This window comes from Myotis yumanensis, unplaced genomic scaffold (assembly GCF_028538775.1).
Source record: "Myotis yumanensis isolate MYYU_CA2020_CCGP unplaced genomic scaffold, mMyoYum1.0.hap1 SCAF_8, whole genome shotgun sequence".
NCBI classification, from domain to species: domain Eukaryota; kingdom Metazoa; phylum Chordata; class Mammalia; order Chiroptera; family Vespertilionidae; genus Myotis; species Myotis yumanensis.
In genome coordinates this window covers 5,396,868-5,423,359 of record NW_027223759.1, presented here as the reverse complement: position 1 = coordinate 5,423,359, position 26,492 = coordinate 5,396,868, and positions in this window count along the sequence as shown.

Here is a 26,492-nt window from a genome sequence, read left to right as displayed (position 1 = left end):
CATTGACTCTGCTTTGTTAATAAAGGTAGGGCTTTGATTTAGTTAGATACTACTTACTATATACTAGAGGCCGGTGCACGAAATTTGTGCACGGGGGGCGATGGGGGGAGTCCTTCATTCCTAACCGCTCGCCTGCTCCCTGCTCCTTACTGCTCTGCTCACTGCTGCTTAGCACTGCTGTGGAGGCAGGAGAGGCTCCCACCACCGCCACTGCGCTTGCCAGCCATGATCCTGGCTTCTGGCTGAGAGGCTCCCCATGTGGGAGTGCATTGACCACCAGGGGGCAGCTCCTGCATTGAGCGTCTGCTCCTTGGTGGTCAGTGAACATTGTAGCGACAGGTCCTTCTGCCTTTCCATTGATTTGCATATTAGGCTTTTATTATATAGGATTATTCATTTCCACACTATTATTTCTATGCATGTTAAGTGTGAAGAAGATGAAACAAGTTAACCAAACTCACATTCTCTAAATTGATCATTGCAAGCAGCCCTACAGTTTTAGTGGGAATGTCATCCACACAATTAGCTAACTGCGTTTACACAGTTAGCGTGGGGAAATTGACCTGCCAGATTTCAGTCCCTGTAGCCTAATCAGATGTGTAACTTTTAATGCAAATTAAGGGCAATTGTAGAGAAGAGTTAACTGAATTGCATTGGAAAAGCTCTCGTGTTATGGACAATTTTTTACAAGGACCAGGGCTATTTCTTTTCAATAAAACAGATGCAGAGGTTCCAACGTGATCAGCCTCATTCACTGTGGATGATGTGTTCAAACAAGCAAATCCAGCCCTGCTGGCGTTGTATGATGGGAAAGAAGGCAGTGGGCCCGAGAGAAGGCTCTCGTGCGGGCTCTTGATACACCTCCACAGCAGCCGTGCGGACACTGGGGAGGAGTTTGTCTTTTCTGTCTCCTTCACTTGATTGAGAGCTCTTTGAAGACAGAGATTTATTCATGAGCAAACTGCCAGTAGTCTCTACAGTCTCTGCCACATGGGTAGTGGGAAGGAAGGAAGGAAGGAAGGAAGGAAGGAAGGAAGGAAGGAAGGAAGGAAGGAAGGGAGGAGAGAGGTAGGGAGGGAAGAAAGGAGGGAGGGAGAAAGGGAGGGGGAGAGGAAGGAAGGAAGGAAGGAAGGAAGGAAGGACTGGCTTTCAAGCTTTGATCTCCCAATTATTGCCTGTGGACATTGCATAAATTCCTTAATTTCCCTCAGTATCAATTTCCTCATATCTAAAACGGAGAAAATAATATGTAATTGTATTGTTGTGAGTCATGTGAAGATTGCATTGGGCTACATAAATTCAAGAGGTTATTATTTTGAACTTAATAATGAGTATAATAATCACCTAAGAATCAAGTTAGATACAATAAAGATGGAATTTAATGAATATATAAAACTCTCTAAATATGTTAGCTCTTCAATTTAACATCAAAGCTGATTAATGTTCATTAAGGCCCGTTAGCTAGGCAAGTTAGATAAGAATTTATTTTCCTGGCATTTGAGTCATATTTTGATTTGCCTAATACCAATGATTTCAAAGAATTTTTTTGTTGCTAAAATTGTCTTTGAGTTCAAAAGATGTTAAATGATCCTTAGAATATGAAACAATTCAAAATGCTAAGTTGGGCAGTGATGGAATTTTAAAATGTGCTGTTGTGAGAGGAAAAGGCAGGATGGATCATGGGATAAATAACATTTACAAATTGTTCAAAGTAGGCAGATGGATTCCCTTGCAAAGTCATGTGTACCACTCACAGACCTCCCAAGGAGCAACATTAATTTTCTTGTGTAACCTACCGGTGAAATGTCACACCGTCAATGGCCATGATCGAGCACCACTAAAGTCAGGTTCTGGGGTGGGAGTGACCTTGGAAGCCACAGCTGTCTCAGATGTCCACAGGCTGGCTGGCTCCTGCTGGCCACTTAGGACTCAGCCTGAACATCATGTCCTCGAGAGGCTGATGGACTGACCACTCAGTTGGACATTATCCCCGGGGAGGCTTTCTCCATCCATCGCTCTATTTGATTGCTTTACGGCATTTACTACTCTTTGCTTTGTGCACATTTATTTGTTTATTGCTTATTCCTATTGCCTCCCTCACCCCCTAGAATAAAAGGTTTCTAAGTCAGGACTTTGATCATCTGGGTCCTCTTGTGTCCCAGGCATCTGGGAAACACTCAGCAGGGACTCAGTACAGTTTTTGAAAGTTGGATGAATAAACTCCTCATTGCACATACGAAGGAGCCAGAGGATAAAGCCAAGTAGAGATTGGCCCAGGGTCACACAGACTTTCATCCGCGGAGCCAGGGATAGAGACAGTTACTCTGACACACAGCTTAATGCTGTTTTACCATGTTCCCTCGGATAGGCCTGGAGTTAGATATGTTGAGCCTACACAAAGGGGCCCAGAACAAAGCCTATTTATAAGCTCTCTCCATTCCCTTCTGAGCAGCTCATTCCTCCAGTAGTATTTTTCTCCAGGCAATAGCTCTATTCATCACTGTAATCTGATCCAGCTCTTAATTCCAGTTCGCTAGTGTAGTTCTGCTCCTGTAGTTCTACCGCTAGGAACAACAGACAGGACGAGTGTAGCTGGACTTTACACGCTGAGTGTCTGTGCCGCCATGCAGAAAGGAAGCAGAAATATCATAATATACCTTCATTCACTGATACACTTATGAATAAAATAAGCATTTGTCAGCAATGCCCAGGCATTGTTTTAGACACTTGCTTTGCGATGCGAAGAGGAAACAGACCAGCATGATTAGAATGGCGGGGATCATGCTATGGGAAGTGGTGGAAGGATTTCCACCAAATATTATGAGATCAGATTTTCCTTTATTGTGGTAGGAGATCTAGGCTGATATTTCTTTTAGTGCAAATCCCATGGCTCTGCTCAGGGGATTGTCCCACATTTTTATTCGCCGATGAACCCCTTTGCTGCAACCGGCCTTGAGGGGACAGGATGACACGGGAGAAACCTCGAGGGCCTGAGGGCCTGGGTTTTAGGAAGGCGTGAGGAGCTTAAGTGTTGAAAGGTGGTGGGAGACGGGGAGGGACAGTGAAGGAAAACAGCCAAAAACCCAGGAGGATTCAGTCAGCAAGGGGCATGCAGGGAGGGAATCTTCTGGGAGTTTCGGACAGAAGGCTAAAGAACTATTTTTGGGAAGAAATACATTTTAGGTTTAAATGAAAGAAACAGCAGCTTCGTTTTGAAATGTCTAATGAAACAGTTATTATTTCCACATTGTCGTGACAATGGAAATTTATTTATAGAAATTGCACTAAAAAAGTGTCATTACTAGTGCATAAATCCACACCAAAAAAAAAAAAAAAAATGTGTTCCTCACACTTCATCACTTCTGGGGGTGTCTGCAATTTTCTTTTGAAAGAAGTATGTTTCCAGAAGTAAATTTTCTTCACGGTAGAGAATATCCTATTAAAACAGCATAGATTTCTATGAAATGCCTGGTTTTATAAAGAGCAAATTATGAAGCATCAACTTGTGTGCTCATCAGAAAAATCAGAATCAGAATGGCAGCTGAAACACTGAAACCCTTTGTCATTTATCAATATTCACGGGACAGCCTGGAAGCTACAGACAAAGACCAGGAACCTCAAGGGGCATGCGTCACGACCTGTGTCCACTCGGATCAGTGCTGGATTTTGTTTCTATCAGTGCTGTTAGGAAACAAAATTCAACCAAGCACATTTGGATATTTAATTGGCTTTATTAAGCAATTCATGAATCAGGCAGCATGGCATGCAGCAACTTGAAGGGGGCTCCCAAGGGTTGTACAAAAAGGAAGGTTTTATAGAAGAAGTGTGGATCAAGGAAGCTATAGACAAAACAAAACAAAACGAACAAAACAGAAAGAAAGAAAGAAAGAAAGAAAGGGAGGAAGGGAGGGAGGAAGGAAGGGAAGGATTACTTTTGCACCAGGATATGCTTTCTTTGGGGGAAGAGAAAGAAAGGGTTTTTGTCATGCAGATGGCCTCTTCTTCCTATGGGGGACAGAGAGAGTCCTAGATTACTTAACTGGTGCTTGACCAAAACATTCCAGTCTGGTAGATTAAGATGATGTTTTTGGAGGAGATTGAAGCTGCAGTTAGATCAGGGACTAAATCTTAATTTGGTATCACGGATTTTTAGCACAAGTAATGCCATTTTGGGCCTGTGGTTTTCTCTTTAATGGTACTTATCAAAAGCCCAATGCAGCCACAGAATCTGGATTTCTAATGGTAAAGTAATAATCACCCCCTCTCCCCATGGCCTACTCACTCTACTATTTAGGCTACTTATTTATTTGGGTGATAAATTTCTCCTTCCCTTATTTAAGCTGTTGGGGCTTCAGTTTACTTAAATGCAGCCTCTCCAAAGGGTTGAGATGAGGGGTAAATACAATAATGCTTAGTATTATTGAATACCTGGACTAGAGTAAAATTTTAATAAATAAGTTATTTTTAAAAGACCAGACTCGGTAAATGAAAATGACCCATCACAAATTTTATCAGAGACAGAATCTGTAAAGTGGAGTTATTCATAGTATCTCCCTCTTATGCTGTTAATATATTATGTTAATACCAGTGCCCCAGTGCACAGTTTCCTGCACATTGAAAGGAAATTAATTAGAAGGTGGCCAGTGGGGCTGGACACGCTCTGGAGCCAACCTCTTGCAGTCCCTCCCCACCACAGCTCGAAGGGCATCTGCAGAGTGAGCGGGGTCCCTCTGGCAGGTGGGGTCCCTCGGCCTGGCCTGCAGGGATCAGGCCAAAACTGACTCTCCAACATCCCCCAAGGGGTCCCAGATTGCGAGAGGGTGGTTCTCGGGTGACACACCCCAGAATTGAACTCCCCCCTCTGTGGTTCCAGGGTACATCACCCAAGAACTGCTGCTGCCAAGTCACCGCAGCTCCTGCATTGAGCGTCCGCCCCCTGGTGGTCAATGCGCATCATACCTACTGGCCAGTCCGATGGTCAGATGGTTGCTTAGCCTTTTATATATTTAGATAACCTGTTACACATTTTTAAACAGGCCTTCCCATAGAAATCAATCAATGGAAGCAACTTCTTACTTTATAGCCTACCTTCTCTGCCTTGCTTCTTGCTACGTTCTGGGGCTGGCAGTGTCTAAAGCAGAGGTCGAAAAATAGCTGCTTACATGATGAATCTAGGTCTCACTTGCCCACACACTATATAAACAATGAATATGGATATAGCACAAGCTATCTTGTCACAATTCCACAGCCTTTTATCTTTTACCTGACACAATGGACATACTTAGGCCACCTACTTGATGCCTGAACTATTTATTCTAAAACACTTTGTCTATAATGTTTTTCTTTGCTCTTTCATTCTCATTTTTAAACTCCCTGCTAATCTTCAAGCTCTATTTAGTATATGAAAGATAAAAATCATTTATGCATTTGCAGCAACCCTGACAAGAACACTTCATTGGCTTGCAATGGAAAAATGAATATTGGATCAATATGCTATCTCAAACTTTGCTCCAAAGAGAATTTAATTAATTACCTCTAGCTAGTTTTTCTTCAATGAAACACAAATGAAAACAAATAATATAGATTTTATTTTCTCATTTTTCTTTGCTTTATGAGATATTTCATTCCTGGATTTTGTACTGTTAGTTGTTCACAAGAGGTATATTAAATTTTATATTTTATAGAGTAGCTAGTATATGTGTAACAAGAACTCACAATAATGGTAAGATATTGAATGAATGCCAAATTGTCAAGTCAAAAGAGAACCTATGGAGGAGATGCATAATTTTTTCTTTCACAGAGTCTGAGTCACTGCCCCAGTGTGTGTCCTGATTGCATCTGAAGTATCTATATATCTATAAAAGGCTAATATGCTAAGTGTCCCTTTGGCCATCCAACCAGTCGCTATGATGTGCACTGACCACCAGGGGGCAGATGTTCAATGCAGGAACTGCCATGATGCGCATTGGCCATTTACAAAGAAATGGCACCGGGGACCTGGTGCTGACAAACCAACACTTGGCTTCCCCCAAGTGGGACATAGGCCACGCCACCACCCCAGAGCAACAGCCCACCAAATCGCAGCCAATGCTACCAAGACTGCATGGCACCAACTGCGGCCCACAGCCCAGCCCAGCCTGGAAACGGTCGCTGTGGGTGCCTGGTAATGACCCTACTGGGCTGGAAAAGTTTAGCTACATCAAAAAGCAGGTCTAATCACATAGCATCACCCGCTTCCTCTCTCTAGTGACTAGCCTCCTTGGAGTTTCTTCAGCCCAGGAACAGGACTTGCTTTATAGCCAGGTGGAAACATTTTCACTTTAACCCAAAGTCTGTGAAGCGTTTTCCCGTGCCTCATTTCATTTGATTCTCACAGAAGTCCTGAAGTAGGTAGGTAGGAGACTTGGTAGAATCCTATTTTCTTTTCATTAGACAGAAAATGGAGATTTAAAAAGTTTAGAAACTTGACCCGACTGAAAGGAAGCAAGAAATGGTAGACCTTGAAAGTGACTTCTGGTTTTCTCACTGTGAAGGATATCGTCCAGTGATTCCCAAAGTGGGTGCTACCGCCCCCTGGTGGGTGCTGCAGTGACCCAGGGGGGCGGTGATGGCCACAGGTGCATTTGTTTTAACTTTTTTTGTATTACCTTTCTATTCTGAGTTCAATAAATAGTTTCATAATTTCAAACTTCAATGTTTCTAATTTACACCTTTCTTTACTATATTTTACGAAAAAGGTAGAAACATTAATACATATATCTTTCTGTTTAATTGCTATTAAAATTTAAAAAAAATTAATTTCCAGGGGGCGTTGAGTAATATTTTTTCTGGAAAGGGGGCAGTAGGCCAAATAAGTTTGGGAACCACTGATATAGTCAAACACTGCTGCTGTTAAATATTTTACCCTTTGTTCTCCCTGCATGATCTACAATAATAATCTGCTTCATGGTGATATTTACTGCTGTGTTGCTGACAATTACCTGAAAGAGAAGTTGGGGTGCTTCACTGGGCTGGAAAAAGGTTAGCTACATCAGAAAGCAGGTCTAATTAAGCAAGTTTGTTCTCTATCTATAAAAGGCTAAGTTGATGCACGCATGGCGATACATATAAAGCTCTTGCTGGCGCCAATTGCACGCATGTGTTCTGATCTGTCATTGTCGATCGTGAATTTGGTTGACACTTCTATTACAGAGAAAGGGTGAATAGTGATATTAAAATATCTCTTCTAATTAATTTCCTTCAATGTGCACGAATCCATGCACTGGGCCACTGGTCTAGTATAATCAAGCACACCTCTTGGTGGCAGAACTAATTTTTTCACTGCAGAGGATGCCTTCGAGGTTTGTCCCTCGAAACAAAGCATCCTTCAGAATACTTTGGACAGATGTATGAATGTAGGGCGTAACTTTTAATGGAAAGACACTTTTATCATGTAAAAGAAACAGGTTGAAATACTTTGTTTTATACTTTACATTAATTATGTTTAAGTTTTTGGTGGAGGGGGTTACTATAAATATTTTCATTGGCTCATAGGTAGGCATGGCTGATAGGGGAGCCCAAGAATAGAAGATAGAGGCCAGCACGCCTGCATGCAAGGTGTTTGTAGGACCTCAACTGCATTGGTTCCTGCTTCCTGCTAATTGTCTCTCATTTTTTTCCTATTTTCTCGATATTTTGTACTTTATATACTAAGACTTTCAGGTTTTCAAATGTTATTGAATTTTGTCTGGCACCACTTATGGACCAAGTTTTCACAATTCTGCTATGAAAAGGTTCCCGGTCAAATACACTTGGGACAATGTTAAAAAGAGATCTAGGAGCCTGATTCATAGAGCACAGGGATATATTGATGTCTCTAGTACTTCAAAACCTATTTGATTTCCTTTAGTGATTTCTTCTTTTTGTTTATTTTTATAAGTTAGTTTTGTATTTATTTTTAAATTATATCTGAAGAGTATTTAATTTATTTGATTAAAACATATTTCTCTTTCTGTTTTTATATAATTGTGGTGGTGGTGCCTTTTATATACTCCTCATATGTTTTTTTTTTTTAAATTTTGTAAATGTAACATCTCTAATAAAAATCAGGGCCAAATATTTGAAAAGCACATGTTAACTGAATAGAATAATGTGCAGCCCAGGGTATGCGGCTTTGTGTGTGTGTGTGTGTGTGTGTGTGTGTGTTCCACATTTATTTTTTATTAAAAAATTTTAATGTTGACATTATTGCAGAGGTCCCCTCCCCTTTTCCCTCCCTCCAAGATCCCCCATTTTCCCCTTCCTAAGCCTTTACCAAACTGTTGTCCCTGTCCGTGGGGTGAGCATATATGTTCTTTAGCTGTTTCCTTCACCTTCTTTTTCCAGGTACTCCCCTCCCACCTCCCCTTGGGCGCCCGCCAGTCTGTTCCATGAATTCATGGTTCTGGTTCCATTTTGTTCGTCGGTTTATTTTGTTCATTAGATTTCACATATTAGTGAGATCATATTTCTCACAATGGTTTTTATGTTACAGAATTCTTTATTGTTGAATATCTATTACCTTTCCAAGGAGGACTAAATTCTGTGGGTGCTTCTATAGGCTTTATTTTACTGTGTTATTTCGTTTTCTTATAATTTTCGCTTAGCACATTAATCTTAGCTTTGTCTCAAATTCCTCCTTCCTATGTGTCCTCACAGTCTCAGTGCCCGCAGCTCTCTGCTGATTTGGTTCCTTCATTGCTTGTCTGCTTGCATTCCATTAGCTTTTTCTTAGTTCCAATTCCTGCTGGAGGGATTTCAGCTTCCAGCTATGATGGAGTGGTTTTCGGTCAACCAATGATCTCACTGAGGAAAACGTGGAAAGCCAGATGAAAAATAAGTGTTGGAAGGCAATGGATAGTCTTTGCAGCAACTAAGTCTTGAGGGGATAAAATCCTGATGAAGCAGATTCGGAGCACAGACACAAGAAGGAAGTCTGCAACCCTTATTTATCTCCCTCGGGGCGCTTTTGATTCTCAGAATGGGGTAGCAGTTCAGTTACCCAGAGACAGAGAAACTGGCAGAACTTTTGATAGTCTTATCAGGCTCAAGAGACAAGAAACTTGAGATTTAAGAGGCCACATGTCCTGTAATAAGAGAGAGCTCAATATTCTTCTGAGAGAATAGAAATCAGAGCAGAGATCTCGCAGTCTCACGGGGGTGGTTAGCGTGCGGAGAGGCCCTGTGGACAGGCCCTGTGAACACGGGCCCCTCCCCTCGGTAAAAACCTATGAAGGAATATGTCCTGGGATCTGCAACAGGAAGGTGAATGGGCCTGCCACCTGCACCACCGCAGGCCCGGTTCAGTCCTGGGCTGGGAGCAGGGCGTCGACTTCCATCCTACCTGCCTATCGAGGGAAAGGGTGAACCCCCACTGGAGAAGATGACATGCTCAGAGCCTCCACGTTTTCCATAGACAGTGTTCAATATGCAATTTACAACCCAAGGAGAAAAAGCAGGCAGACAATGGAAACAAATGCAGATGGCCCAGATACTGAAATAATCGCACAAGGGCTTTAAAATAACAATAATTAAGATAGTCAAGAAAAGAAGAACGAGACTTGAAATGATGATGAGAATAGATGGAGAATGTAATGAGCGAATGAAGGTCTTTAATATTTTTTTTCCCTGAAAGGGAAAATGTAATTGTCTGAGCTCATGCTCTTGTGCTGTGTAATGAATATTGGCAAGCCAAGATTGAAAGATTGATGATGGCAGTCAGCAGCTCACACACTCCAGTTTCCCTGCGCTGGGGAGGAAAATTCATAGCATGTATTAATTTTTCTATATAAGTTTGTTGCTTTAGCAAAAAGTTTGGGCTGCGGGTAATAAGGAACACACTGGCAAGTCTAGTATACATTCCGTGAAACATTTAAAATATCATCCACCACACACATACGCAAAATGATGAGTAGACAAGGATCTTCATTGCAGCACTGTTTAAATATTTATTAAAATGCATATATTAACCATTAAAAGTAAAACAGTTACAGATATACAAAATACTATTTGTCAAAAAAAAAATCTTTCAAATAATTGAAGTCTTTTAGAACCAGGACTTACATAAAGCTTGGAACTGCTGAATGTAGTGGTCAAATGTATAACACAGAAATAGAGAAGTGTAAAGCCAGACTACCCCCTCCCCAGATTTGATTCTAAGACATTTACTACCCAGGACCAAAGACCAAGTCCTTTTGGCAATAGTTTGGGGGTTTATACATTGTTTCTATCCACGTCCAGCCTAAAGTATAATGTGGGCATCTTCAGAAGATTTTGGGGTAAAAATACCCCCATTAAAGAATGCAAGTCTAAATTATTGGTTAGTCTAATCACAGCGTATGTCCCAGGGGCTGAAATTATAATACAAACTTTGGATGAATTTTTTACATTTGGTTTCCAGAATTATCTGGTCTCCTGGGGAATTTACCATAGTTCTTCTTGTAAAATTTCACCTCGTCTTTACACTAATTCTATTGGTTTAAACATGCCCTTATTTTAATTTCTTTGATATTCTTTTAATGTCTAATGAGAAAACGTGCTGAAAGTCGATATTGTTAATTGGAAAATCTAACAGAATGTAATTGGAGGTTTTCACTAAATTATCGTTTTGGACTTCTAATGGCCCTCATTAACGGGTGCTTTTACTCAAATTAAAAGCAAACTCTCAGACTCTTTCTATGATTTTACTAACTCCAATTTCATTTTTCATACACTTGTTCATCCGCACCAGTGACATCTCTATTAGGCTCTCTGCTACCTTCTTTTGTTTTCAATCTATACCAAAATTTTCCCTTTAGAAAAGATCAGAAATTTCAAGGAGATCTATGGAATCAAGTTAGGACTTTTGTTTCAAGTAATGTGTCTCAAATTACAGTAACGTATTTTTTAAAATATGTTTTTATTGATTTCAGAGAGGAAGGGAGAGGGAGAGAGAGATGGAAACATCAATGATGAGAGAGAATCATTGATCAGCTGCCTCCTGACTGCCCCCTACTGGGGATCAAGCCCATAACCCAGGCATGTGCCCTTGACCAGAATTGAACCCGGGACCCTTCAGTGCGCAGGCTGATGCTCTATCCACTGAGCCAAAGCAGCCAGGGCAACAGTATTATTTTTGGTGACTCATAATATTCCAAGAAGGTTGGTAGAATATTCCTGGGATTATTCTTGAGATCTTAGGTTTTACTTATATTTTTCTGGACACAATATTTCCCTCTTGTTATGTTACTTTTGTTTATAATTACATTCCTATCTATCATCTATTTCTCTATGTGTATGTATATATGTATATATATAAAGCAAAGGGATGTTCCTCTTAAGTATTAGTGTATAATGCTAATGTATATGACTTTCTATTTTTCTATCTTTTAGCTATTTTCTATCTTGTTTGATTTGTTTGGGCCAACAGTAATATGTTTCTTTAGGTTTTAAAACTCTGGCTATGATTTTTCCTTTATTCTAATTGATGCATAATCCCATCTTTTAAATATAATTTTGTATTTCTAGTATATTGTTTGTAAGATATATGGTCCTTATGTGGACTTACATCCTCATCATATTTCTGACTAGTTCTTTATCAACCTTATGTTCTTATCAAACTGGACTTGGGCTTGCTCTGATGTTTTCAAACACCACTTTGCCTTGGTTCAGGTCACTAATTCTATTTGGAACATTATACTTATTAACAAACTAGAGGCCCAGTGCACAGAATTTTTGCACTTGGGGGGAGGGTACCTCAGCCCAGCCTTCACCCTCTCGCAGTCCAGGAGCCCTCGGGGGATGTCTGACTGATGGTTTAGGCCCACTCTCTGGCTTCTGGCTTAGTGGTGCTCCCCCTCTGTTGAGCATCTGCCCCCTGGTGGTCAGTGCGTGTCATAGCAACCAGTCGTTCTTCCATTTGGTCGATTTGCATATTAGCCTTTGATTATGTAGGATAGTCACACCCACACATGTTTTGAGTATCAACAAGTGTTCTTCTTAATCAGGTTTGGGGAACCTTTATTCTGCCAAAGGCCATTTGGGTATTTATAACATCATTCGCTTAATATAACTCACTTAATATAAATTTATGTTGCTATGGAAAAAAACCCTCCTAAATTTATTGAATTTGAGTCCCACCTTGACATGGCCAGACCAAATGACTTCACGGGCCTTATACAGCTCTCAGTCCGGACATTCCCCACCCCTGTAATATTGCTGATTCATCAGCCAAACAAAAACTCCAACAAGTTCTGCATTCATGAAGCTTACAACCTAGTGAAGGGAACAGGAAATAAACAAAGACATCTGTGAAAACTAGTTCATATATAACAGGGTGATCAGTGATGCAAGGCAAGGAAGGGATCGCAGTGTTGGCAGTCAAAGGTGAGGCTGACATTTTAAACAGGCTGTCAGGGAAGGTCTCATTACGTTGCCATTTTAAATATCCTTGAAGGAGATGCAGGAGTGGGCCTCACCCACACCTGGGAGGAAAACGGTCCAGACAGAGGGAATATCAAGTCCAAAAGCTTCAAGGAGTGTGGGAGCAACAACGTGCTCTCCTACAGGCGATGGGTAGGCAGAGCCGGTGAGGGGTCTCAGGTGGCTGCCTAGATGCAGGTAGCGTTCTGAGGTAGGCTGTCCTAGTGGTTCTCTGAAATCAGTCCCAACCCATCTCTTCCATTTAATTACCTACGTGATCTCTCTGCTTTCTACTGTTCAGCCTCAAGTTCATTCCTTGTCTGAGGCCACTGGTGTTCTACAAAAACGCCATGGCAACACATAACATCAGCATAGAAATGCTCTGTCTCATAATCTGTTTCAAAACTTTCATTTCTGCACTTGATTTCTATTTTCTTTTTTGCATCTCGAGTCTCTTCCTATGCCTAACTTTAATGTGTGCATCAATTATCTGGATAGATGGCATGACTAGTTTGTTTTTGTTTGGTTTCCCCCTATATCACCATCTTTTTCTTTCTTTATTGACCGATAATACTTGCTGACACCCAATGACTATTCCTGTAATGCATCTGGATGGAGCTTTGTGTCCACCAACCGATGGGGTCTGCAGAAGTGTCATCTCACCTGTCAGGAAACAGTCACCCTGCATTTCAGACATAGAAATGGGAGTTTCCAAGTGGTTCTCACGGCACTGAGTCCCTGCAATCAGATGAAAGCAGTAGGAGAACCAGGGAACCGGTAGGTCTGTGGTCCGAACCTTGGTTGAGTAGTTTTGGTTCCCACCCATCCCAGGCTTTTCCTCTGGGGGTAGACACTGCTGACACACAGCTGTTCTGGGCCCCCGTGACCCAGCAGATTATGACGATATGCTACACACAGTGGAGCATCTCCAGAGAGAGAGATTGCCTGTATCTCACTCTCACGCTCATCCTTGGTTTCTGGGCAACCCACAATGGATATCCTCAACTTGATATTTTTTCTGAAAAGCTTGTGCTCTCCATTTCACTTCACATTTTTGTTTTGTGCTGCTTTGGTTCGTCACTCACTTTGGGTTAGATTATGCTACTTTATCTGAAGCCTATTCATATTTTTTAATGTATCATCAGAGATGTTTTTATAGTCCCAGGTCATGTGATATGGCATGTTCCTAAACTTCTGTAATAGGTCTTATATATGTAATGCTCACCGGGCAATTACTATTGATTGTACTTCATTGTGATTTTTTTTTTTTTTTACTTAGGTGGATGGGCTTTATATCTACAATTAGAATATAAGCTTTAATTCTCTACAAACAAGGACTATACTTCTTTGTATTTTCTAGTGAAAAGTGGATATTCAGCGACTATGATATAATAGTATAATGATATGCAACGACTGAGGATAACATATTTGGTCAAATGGCGATGTTTATGTTCTGAATATTTCAAAAGATAGCTCAATACGTTGTAATAGGTAGATGGGATCACACTATAGAAACTGACTTGTTTTAGACTTTGGTGACATGAAATGTTTCACTTAGATTTTGTTGCATCTTATAATATTGATCATTTTGTTGTGAAATACACTTCAAAGATCTAATCTTACTGTTCCCTCAGGTTTAGTACAAAAGCTTCCAAATGATCAGAGAATAACAGAGAATGAAAGCCTTCATGGGCAAGTTTTCTTGTGGTTTACCCATCTCTGCCTTTTTCCTAACTGAAACTCATTAGGTTGCATTGGAGTTAGCAAGGATAGCCAATAAAAAGTGCAGAACTGGCTGAGGTGCTGTTCTAAATGCCATACAATCAAAGCTGTGTTTGAAGATATTAGTGATTCAGACTTCTTTCAGACCTATGACATTTTCTAAAATTGCCAAATGCTGCAGAAAATAATAGGATGATCAGGTAATTTAATTGAGCCAACATGCAACTAGCCAGCATGCCACATACATGCTAGAATCCACTATGATGGGAAACATTTCATTCTTTAGGAAAAAAAAAATCTCTTCTTCCTATGATTGGTAGTTTGGAACCTTAGACTGTCTTTTCTTTTCCTAATGGGTGAAACGGTACCTAAGCATGACTGCAAGTGAAAAACAGGGGACAGAAATCAGGTATTGGCAGGTTTTTTTATTTTTATGTACATGTGAATTTTGAAAATATAAATGCGGAGACATAAAGCATCAATGGGAGTCAAAATGAGTTGGTGAACAAGTTTCAGCAGTTCAGCTTTCTAACAATCTATATATATAAAAGCCTAAGCGACCTGTATGACAGGATGACCGGACGACCAGCCGGTAGCTATGACACGCACTGACCACCAGGGGGAAGATGCTCAACATAGGATCTGCCCCCTGGTGGTCAGTGTGCTCCCACAGCCAACCCCCACTGCTGGCAAACCTCCCGTTGTCCCTCCCCCCGGCCGGCCCCGATTGGGACTGGGCAAGATGGCTCCAATCAGCCGGGAGGGACCCCACCTGTGCACGAATTCGTGCACTGGGCCTCTAGTTATAAATAAACCTTTTATATTTTCCTGGACCGTGACAGCACTTGGATTAAAAAAAATTAAAAAAAATTAAAAAACAAGTACATTTCTTATCGATGGCAACTGTATGCATCTTTGCATTAGAATGCTTTATTTGTGTCCTTTGGTATTAAACCGTGTACACAAACGCACATCAAGCATTGAGCAGTCATTTTCCCCACCTTGCAACATCAGATTAAATTGAGGTTTCAACTGAAAAATGTATAACATAGGTATGATTTACTAGACGCACATTCATTTTCTAATGCTTTTGAGGTCAAAGACTGTGTTACCCAACCAAAGAGAGCTCAGAAGTTCTCTTCAGTTTGAGGGGACTCTGGTCAGATCGGATTTCACCGGGATCTTATCTAGAGGATTTTCTCTGAAGCTCATCTTTACAGGGCAAGCTCCGATGCAGCTCCTGGGGTGTCAGTGTATAAACCCCAACCTCCTCTGGGGTGCCGCTATAATCCTTTTTAGCTCCATAGCAACTCTCTCCTGTGAGCCTCAGATACCAGATAACTATTATTTACTAAGCTATTAAAATAAAGGCTTTGCAGCTTCCTCAGGTGCAGAATTGGAAAGAAGCCTGGAAGCCTGGGAGGCTTACCTGTCTGGCTAAATCCTGTAATCTATCAATTAAATGCAGAGTGGTTTATGTCACCAGTGCTCAATGGAATCTAATTTCTTATTCTAGTGTCTTAGTGCTAGAGTCTCTACTTTCTGGTTTCTTGCTATTAAGTCTATTTGTTGCTGGTTTCCTGTGCCTTCCTCTTAAGTAGTACTATAATTAATGAATGCTATTGTTTCTCGGGCTCTCTTGGCTGCCATTTAATCATTTTTACTGTGTATAGTAAGGATGAGAAAGTTTTAGAAATGTCATTAAATTGCTGCAACTCTAAGTGTAGCAGACAGCTATAAGCAGGTTACAAAGGATAAAAGCCCTGGTAAGAATTATTACATCAACTAAAGGCAAAAAACAAATGTCTCTCTGTGGTTTTTTTTTTAGTTTTTGTTTTTAATCTTATTGTTGAGATTATTACAGATGTCCCTTTTTTTTTCTCCCCATAGCCCTCTTTCACCAGGTTCCCATCCCTCCCCAGGCCTTCTCCATCCTATTGTCTGTGTTCATAGGTAATGCAGATATGCAAATAAGATCTTTGTTTAATCTCTTCCCACTCCCAGTCCCCTTCCCTCTGAGAATTGTCATTCTGTTCCATTTCCATGCCTCTGATGCTATTTTATTCACCAGTCTATTCTATTCATTAGGTTTCTTATTCTCTTATTTTGATTTTTAGATTCAAATTTTGATAGATATCTATTTGTTGCCCTTTTGTTGTTCATATTTTTTATCTTTTTTTTCCTTCTTCTTCCTTTTCTTAAAGAATACCTTTCAGCATTTCATATAATACTGGTTTGGTGGTGATCAACTCCTTTAGCTTTTTCTTGTTTGTGAAGCTCTTTATCTGATCTTCAATTCTAAATGATAGCTTTGCTGGGTTGAGTAATCTTGGTTGTAGATTCTTGCTATTCATCACTTTGAATATTTCTTGCCACTCCCTTCTGATCTGCATAGTTTCTATTGAGAAACCAGCTGACAGTTACATGGGCACTCCCTTGTAGGTAACTAACTGCTTTTCTCTTGCTGCTTTTAAGATTCTCTCTTTGTCTTTTGCCCTTGGCATTTTAATGATGATGTGTCTTGGTGTGGTCCTCTTTGGGTTCCTCTTGCTTGGAACTCTCTTTGCTTCCTGGACTTGTCAGTCTATTTCTTTCACCAGGTAGGGGAAGTTTTCTGTCATTATTTCTTCAAATAGGTTTTCAATATCTTGCTCTCTTCTCTGGTTCTCCCATAATGTTGGTACACTTGAGTTATCCCAGAGGCTCCTTACACTATCTTCATACTTTTGGTTTCTTTTTTTCTTTTTGCTCTTCTGGTTGGGTGTGTTTTGCTTCCTCATATTTCAAATTGTTTATTTGATTCTCAGGATCCTCTAGTCTACTGTTGAATCCCTGTATATTATTTTTTTTATTTCAGTCAGTGTATGCTTAATTTCTGACTGGTCCTTTTCCATTTTTTTGGCATTCTCACTAAGATCCTTGAAAGTCTCACTCAGTCCCTTGGAGGTTTCTAGAAGATTCTTGAGCAACCTTATAACCATGGTTTTGAACTCTATATTCAGTAGTTCGCTTTCTTCCATTTCTTTCATTTGTGACATGTTTCTTTGTCTCCACATTTTGGCTGCTTCCCTGTGTTTGTTTCTATGTATTGGGTAGAGCTGCTATGTCTCCTTAAGTTAGTAGAGTGGCCTTGTATAGTAGGTGTCCTGTAGGGCTCAGGGTATCAGTCTCCCAATCACCTGAGCTGGGAGCTCTAGGTGCAGCCCTGTGTGGGCTGTGTGCACAGTCTTGTTGTAGTTAAGCCTTGAATGCTGCTGGTGTCACTGGGAGGAATTGACCTCCAGGCCAATTGGCTGTGAGGACCAATTGTGTCTACAATGGAAGAGCTGCTGTGCAGGAGACACCCCTGTGTAGCAGGACTTGCTTCAGTGGGGCTTTGGTGCTCACTGAGTCTGTCCCTTGAGTGTGTCACTTATGGATGTGTAGAGTTATAATATGGTTTGGTCTGACACTGACCACTGGGTACACTGGCTCTTGGGTCTCCAGGGAGGTGCAAAGTCAGCCACTTCCTGGGACCACCCGTAGGAGCTACAGAGAAATCTGCAGATTCCTCCTCTTTGTATCAGGTTTGGAAGCTCCCAGATGTTGCCCAGCTATGAAGCAAGGCAGGCTGGTGCTGGCACCAGGTCTTGGTCCTTTTATTGATAGTTTTGGGGCTCCCTGACCCAGCTGTAGCTTGTTTGAGAGGTTTTAGCCTGAACAAGGACAGATCATTAATATGCAAAAGCCATTCCCACAGCTTGGGTGGGGTTGTAAATTGGATGGAGTGGCGTTTCCAGGAATCACTAGGGTGGAGCAAACAGAAATGGCTGCCAGTCAGCCCTACGATTGGGGAGGTCCCAGTATAGGAACAATGATCACTGGGAGCACCTCCATGTGGGAGAAAGACACCCCAAGATCCTACCCTGTTGCCAGACAATCCAGTTCCTCCTCATATGTATTTGTGTGCCCCAGAGACCTTGCCCTAGTGCTTGAGCTCAGAGGAGTAAGCAGGACCTTGTAAGTTCAGTTTGTGTGCTGGCCTTTAAGAGGAGCAGCTGGGTCTCCAGCAGCCTGTGTGTCACTGAGACCCAATCCGCACTGGTTTTTATAGCCCATAATTATGGGGGACTTCTTTTCCAAGCTCTGTGGCCCTGGTCTGGGGGTCTGGTGTGGGGCTGGGACCCCTTGCTCCTCTAGCGGCCTCCAGAGAGATGCGCTCCCTCCTGATTAAAACAGTGGCCCATGTGGATGCTGAACCAGTGCATTCTGCACCTCCGCCCCTCCTCCCAGTTTCAGTGTGCTTTCTCCTTTACTCCTTTGGTTGCAATATTTCCATTCAGCCAGCTTTCCAGCAGTTCTGGATGATCATTGTTCTGTATTTTAGTTGTAATTTTGATGTGGTTGTGGGAGGTGGTGAGTCCAGGTGTTTGCCTATGCCGCCATCTTTGTTCTCTCACAAATGTCTCTTGTAGTAATTAATTTTGTAGGCTTCATATACAGAAGAATATCCAGGGACTTTAATAATGCAAATAAAATACTACATTTTCACAAATATTATTTAGGCAATTGGTTGTTAATTGGAAGGATGTGGAAGACAAAGCCATGGGTGGATTTGTGAATTATTATACAGTTTCCCAAGTGAGTCCAATATGGACTTTCTCCTTCTTCATTTGGCACCTTTTGAGGATGGACACACATGGTAAGTTCAACCAAGAATGCTTTAAGGTCAACACTTCTCCATAAAGTCTCATTGATCTTTGGAGCTTTCATGAACTGTGTTAAGTCTAAGCACAAAATGTTTCTGCTATTGGCCAGGTCATGATGGGAAGGTTCATGTAGAAAAAAAAAAAAGATCATCTTAGATAACAAATGGATATTAAATAAGCCCCCTTTTATCATCAAACTAATAAAATAAATATATTTTATTAAAGATCCTTCAGGAACCCTAGATACTATTTGTTCTACATAAATACACAGTGAAAAAATGATTAGAAATTTCCAAATAATAAAAAGAGAAGGCATTTTGTCTACTGTCTGTCATCAGCAGAGTTAAGTGATGTCCATCAACAAAGAAAGGAAGGTAGGAAAGTATTTCTATGAATCTGTTCTATTTTTAAAATCTTTACCATCGTGATTAAAAGGAACATATAAGCATCTGAGAAAAATGTCAGTCGTTTTGCTAAGGAATGCTTTCTTGCTGAAGAGCATGTCATAATAAGTTCTGGTTACTATCTGTGAATTAAGGGGTGACAGTAAGTTTGAGCTTACTCGGGTCTAAGAACATGGGTCTAAAAGTACTAATGGCAAAAAGTCTACCTCTCCTGTTCAGCTTCCCTTTATCTTAATAACTTTTGGTTCTAACCATATATTATAATTATGAAAAATGTAGTTGATTACGTGTAATAAGAACCTCTGACACATCAATTAAAGATCTTTACACTAATCATGTAAAGAGCAGTTTTTAGAGCGCACGTTAGAGAATAGAATGCTTTTGCAATATCTCACTGTGCTTAATTTGAAAGGAAAAATATCAAAGTATGTGCAAATAATACTTTACAATCCAAGGGTAGAAATAATATTAGGGAATAGTATTGTTCTATCGTCAAGAAACCTATGTGTGGAATCCATTTTCATATCTGACTTGGCCCACAATTAATTGTCACCATACATCTAAAACCTCTTTCAGTTATAAAACACAAAAAGTAAATTATCTTCTCATAGAGATGTAAAACCTGACCAATATAAAAGAAAACACAGAAGTAAGTAATTCAAATTACCTTTTTTTTTGCAAATGTAAAAGTGAACAAACAAGCAAACTACTGTCATTAATGTTGACAGGGTGCTTGAAATTTGTAAAATTGTTAAGTTTGAGGGCATAGTCCTTATCAGACCCCTTTCACTTCTGACATTATCTGCACATTTGAGGGGTTCCTCAAACCACTATCAGTTCAGTAGCCACTTAGGAGACTCATGGAACTCACTAAAACAGTTATACCAATGGCTGCAGTTTATTACAGAGAAAGATACAGATTAAAATTAGCCAAGGGGAAAATACATAGAGTGAAGTCCCAGAAGTTTCCAAAGACTCTTTCCTCTTGAAATCAGGACATGTTACTCTCCAAGCAATAATATATGAAAACACACAAGGAGTATTATCAACACTAAAAGGTCACCTGAGCTAGGATATCTAGAGTTTTTACTGGGTCTGCATGATGCAGGCATAATTGGTTGATTGGCCGCATGATTGGACTCAGTTCCCTAACTAACTGATATTGCATGATCCACAGCTCTTACTTTAAGTCACAATATTGGTCTCTTTGGCATACCAAACCCCTGCTTTAAAATTATTAGGCATGGCCACTGCCCTTTTCCCCGAAAATCTGGAATGGCCAGCCTCAACCCTAAACAAAAACACTCCTATCAGCCCTGACATCGTTTACCTACTAGAAGCCTAAGAAAATACCAGACTTCTGTTTATGCGAGGTCAAGTTCTTTACTACACAACCTAACCCTTGGCCTTTGTCCAAGACTCTCTTATAGCCAAACAAGTTTGTTCGTGTGGGCACCTACACTTAGTATAGCATCAATATACCAGACAGAGCAATGCCATCTTTACAAATATGCCGGACACTTGGAGGAACCAGTGTAAGGAGCAACAGTTTAAAGAAACAATTGATCCATTCTATAAAGCTATTCCCTTGATTTACCATTGGGTTAAACTTGTGCAGAATTATTTGGCATAGAAATGAGCCAATAGCTAGATAAAAGCAGTTCTTCCCCAGGCCACTCATTTTCCATCAGTATTATATACTGGAGAGGCTTTAACTTAGGTTAACGATGCATTTGACTACCAATATCAGTATTATACCATATCACTGAACTGCAGTAGACATAATATAAAAATCAACCGTTGTGTGTTATGTGCCATTGAGTTGGTTCTAACTCCTGGTGACCCTGTGAAGGAGCGATGTCCACAACAGCCCTGCTCAGCTCCTGTAGACATGGTGCCTATGGCTTCCTTATGGAGTCACTCCATCTCCTATTTGGTCTTCCTCTTTTCCTGCTGCCATCTATTTTTCCCAGCTTTATTGTCTTTTCCAAAGAACCCCACCTTCTCATAATGTGCCCAAAGCAGGACAGCTTCAGTTCTGTCATTTTTGCCTCCTCCAAGGTTTCAGGATTCATTTGCTCTGAGACTCACGTGTTCACCTTTCTGGCAGTCCACGGATCAAAACATATCCACACATTACAAGAGTCTTAGTCATTAATAGTTAGTTCAGTCCATCCTCATAGCCTACGATGGGAATATCTCCCGGAGCCATGCCACACAGGTGTCCAGGTAATCTCAGTGTGGTCTTAGCAACGTGTGGCTTCACCCTTTCAGGCACCCCTAGCTCGGAGCCTTTCACAAAACATTCATGCAATATTGGACTTTTTTCATTGCATAATCTATTTCTTCATTCTTTTACCCTCAACTACTCTTCCTCTTTTCCTCTGATCATTTAGGCTGACCCAAACTTTTCCACCTTTCCAGAGTGAGAAATAAATGAGGGGACAAAATTAAGAAAAAAACCTCCCTTTTGCTCAGAGGAGGGGCTACCTAAGGAGGGCCTGTGGAAAAAGGAAGAATAAAAAAAGAGGCAACACGTAAATGCCTTTACTCCCCACTTCCCACTACCAACCATCAAAACAGATATTTGAGATGGGGTGCATGATTTGGTGGAAGCTCCTTCAGAGATTTGAGACATCTGAAGACAGGCTTCACCAAACATCTGAAAGAGTTTGGGCTCCTCAGAGGAGACCCAGGCCGCGGCGAAGATGGTGTTCATGGGAAGGAAGCAGGTCTCAAAGCTGAAGGGGATGCCATAGCCAGCCTCACGGAGTGCCCGCTGCAGCCTGAGGGAGGCAATGGCTTCCCACACGATTCTGTTTTTCTCTAGTTACTAGTGAAGTTTATCATATTTTCTATGTTTGTTGGCTAATTGGGTGTTTTTGTCTGTACATAACCTATTCATAACCTTTATTTATTTTTAATTAGGTTATTCATCTTCTTTTCTATTGATTTTTTAAATAGCTATTAATATATACATGTCAAGTTTATATATATTACAATTATCTTTCTCAATTTGATTTGGACCTATGAACTAGATTTATGGTATATTTATGTTATATGGTACACAAACTTTTAATTTTGATGTGACCAATTTTATAATTCATTTTCCATATGATTTCTTCTTTGTGTATTTTGCTCCAGAAATCCACCTCTATTTAGAACTTATTAAAATATTCTTTATGTTTTCTAAAACTTTCAATGTTATTTTTCATATTCAGATTCTTAAACCATCTGGAGTTTTTTTTCCGTATGAAATGAGATTATGATCTCATTTTACTTTTGCCATATGGAAAACTAATTGTCTTAATACCATTTATCAAATAATTCATCCTTTACCCACTGATTTGTAATGCCTCATCAATCATATGAATACTTTTTTGCTATTAAATCACCATATGATTTTATTTAGTTAGTATTGAGTAACATTTACATAACTTCATTGATATTGAACAACCTTTGCTTTCCTGATATAAATGTTACTTAGATGTAATCTACAAATACAAGGCTCTTTTTTATAATGCTGTACTCAATTGCATTAGTTAGAATTTTGTATTTATAGTCATGAGTGAGATTGTCTATAAGTTCCTTTTTTGGGTACTATTCCTATTCCTGTTTCCATATAGAATAATTATTCTGGCATCCTAAAAGGTGAACCCAAAGGTTTTAAAACACACACGAACACCAGACTGTGGATATTTTAATGTAGTTCAGAGTTAAAAGCTTCAAAAGAATGCATCTTCTTTATTCTATAACCATTTCACTCCCATAACGTAAGCCATGGTTAACGACAAACAAAACAAATAAATAGTATTATTAATGTGATAAAATATAAAATGCTATATTTAATTCATGTTATTTTGTATGATTAACACCTTTTAAAAATTTTACAATGTACATTTTTTTTCAGTCATATTAACCAATTTATAGTATCATCAGTGGACTTCTGATAAATACCTTGTTTCATGAAGTGCCAGGGAACCAGTTCTGTAACGGTGATGTTTCTCAACCCTTCCAGGAGAGGGCGCACTCTCATGAACTGCTTTGGTAGTCAGTTGCTTCCTCAGTGTTTTACCACTGCTGGAATTGTGGGCCACCTGCTTTTCAGGAGCCATGGCATAGGCACCTCTCTACTTACCCGCCTTCTTCTTCAGCTGGAGCTCAGTGAGAAACAATCCATTGAGAATTTTTATATATATATCTACATACTTTATCAATATACTAATTGGCAGATAGTCAGCTGGTGGACAAACTTGGCTGTCACAGCAGATTGAGCAAATGCTGCGTAAGCATTTGTAGTGACACAGGGAGGCAGAAACTTAGCTTTTAGGACTGAGATACCTAATAGGTGAGAGAGGTTTTAAGAAAACTAGAGCTAAGAGGTGAGGCCCAGGCTGAGGGAAGAACACTGTTCAAAGACTTAAGTTCTCTGGGTTTTTCCAAGTTAGCAGTGGCAGGATGGTGGTGCACACAGGACTGGGGAAGTGTAGTTCAGCAGGTGAAATGCCAGCGGGAAGAGGCAGACAAAGATTCTCTTCTTGTTCACACTCTAACCAGGGTCCTCTGAGCTCTTTCCTACCCTAGTCTCAACCTTGGCCTATAAAGACCTGAGCAAACACGTTGCCTCTAGGCTGCATGTTCCCTTCAGGCCCTGCCTGAGAAAACTCAAGGTTGCCCAAAGAATTTGCTGTCGGTTCCAGCCCACACCTAAACACAGGACTCCTGGCTACCTGTGCCGGTGGGAGGGTAGGAACCTAATGTTGAGAAGGGCCAGTTAACAAACCCAGGTGGGTTTCACATGGACCATTATCCACTTCTCCCCACTTTTTATAACGTTTCACTTCCCTGGTTCTACGAAGCCCCTGCCCACCCCCTCTCTACGTCCCCACTCTCTCTTTAAAGGCCCAAGTCACCTCTGTACAGATCAAAGTTGAGTTCAGTTCATGCTGGAACCTTTTCCCTTTGGTAATAATGTATTACGATTACAATCCATCCTCACTCCTTTAACTAGCGTTGGGCTGTGTTTAATCTTTGAGGGAAAACACTCTGACTCCAGGGCTATCGTACTGGGGACACTGACCATGTGTGGTGGTGCCCTTGCCTTCCAGCTATCAAGAGAAGTTGCTGTCACTGAAGGCGATACAGAGAACTAGTATATTTTTGGAACCGCATGGTGCTTTTAGGTACCAGGTTAGGTACATCAAAATATATTATATCAGTAAATTTAATCGTAATAGCAGTTCTATGGGGAGGGAATAAAGCGCCTAGAGTTTTCAAAATTTGCTTATATTCACATAGCCAGTGCGAGCTGGACTCTGACCAAAGGTTACAGCAGCCTTTCTCCACCCTGTTCCTGTAGATGGAAACCACACACATTGCTGAAGTGGCAATAAGATAAGAAATAAAACTGAAATCTCCTGATACTAAAAATAATAATAATAATAATAATAATAATCTGAAGGAGAAGAAAGCATATTGGTCCCAGATGGTAAGACAGGAGGAGCCCAATGAGCAGATCGGGGCTGGCTCCTTGAACTTGGCAAATCAGGAAGGGGGACATCTTGGGCGAGGGCCTGGGAGCCCAGGGCTGGATTTGGTTTATTCCTCTTGCCGGGACTCAGCGTTGGCTTTGAAAACAGGGAGGAGGGCGTCCTTTGCCGGTGGCCACCAGCGGTGCCGGTGCGGGGTGTACACACTATAGCAGGGTAGGAACAAGGTCAGGGTTTGGTGTCTGAAAGAGAAGTGAACGCAATCAGTGCTGTGAGAGGCTCCTGTACGGAGTGGAGGGCTCACCCAAGGCGCTGGGGAAAGTTATGCAGAAGCGAATGATCTACAGAGGAGGGCGTCAAGTCATCAGTTCCGGGAGTGATTACAGTTCATAGATTAAAAAATCATATATTTGTGTGGAGAGCGCTACCAGCCGTATATCATCTCCTCTGAATATGCTGGGCGCGAAAATTTATGACCACAGCTGCTAACAAGCCACCACATACGAGTGGTTATATCGCAGGTATAATGTTGTTGAGATAATGTTTCTAGGCTAAAATCTTCCCGCTGATTTATTTTCCTTGTTTCCTTTTTATTATTCAGTTGCTCGATAAACTTGCCATGGATTTTGAAGCATGTGCTTCTCAAATTGTTCAAGACTTTTGAGGAAGCTGGAAATTGCTCAGGTGGAAAGAGCCCATTAAGTTGCCTTTTAACTTCATCAAGGCGAGGGAAATCCAGTACCTCAGAGCAAACGTCCATTTAACACATCCATTTCATGCAACGTTTTTTAATTCTTTCTGAAAACTTTCTGCAAATAGCATTAGTAGAATATGCTTTTATTGCTTTTAGAGAGAGAGGAGGGAGAGGGAGACACAGAGAGAGAAATGTCGGTTGGTTGCCTGCCATACACACCTCTACTGGGGACAACACCCTGAACTAGAGGCCATGATTGGGAACCACTCCCAGCCAGGGAGACCAGGGACTAAACCCTTAACCTGGACATCGAACCGGTGACCTTTTGGTGCATGGGCTGAGGCCCAACCAACGGAAACGCACCGGCCAGGGCTGGGAATCACTTCTTTGAAGCAACTTTACTGGACGGTGTTTAGGGGTCAGAGCTTTAAGGACCTGAATGAGGAGGAAGCACAAATGATCAATGGGCCACACTCCCGTGACCAACTCTTTTCCCTTCCGCTCAGTAAGTACCAGGATGTGCTTGAAAGAAGAGAAGGAGCAGAACGTGTCCTTGCATTAGTGAGAGTCGTCCTTGTTAGTACGAGTCCAGGGGAGCCCGGTCCCCCATCTCCGGGGATAGCTGCTGGGGGACGCACGTGCAGAGCTGTGGGCAGCATGGGCACGCCTGCATCAGGGGGACCTGCGGCCCCACGCAGGCTGTGGACATGTGCGTGTCGATAGCAACGTGAGGGAGGGTGGAAGGCTGATGAAGAGCGATTTCTTTAGAATCATCAGAATCAAGATCAGCCAGAAGGGCCCTCTGGAATCTTTTTGTCCTCCAACTCCCATCCCGCTGGTACAAACCAACCAAGGTTGCCAGTAAAAGTCATTGCAATGAAAAACTCAGGACATAATGGACATTGTGAGAAAAAACATAAAAAATCATTTGAGATATTTTGATAGAAATTAAAAAGAAAACAAAGAGAAAATTGCAGCTCTAATTATACAAAGTGATTCTTATTTGAATGTCTTGTGTGTTGTGTTGTGCATATTGGAAAGAGGGAGTGAAAATTTTCACACAGGATTTGGTTGGGAC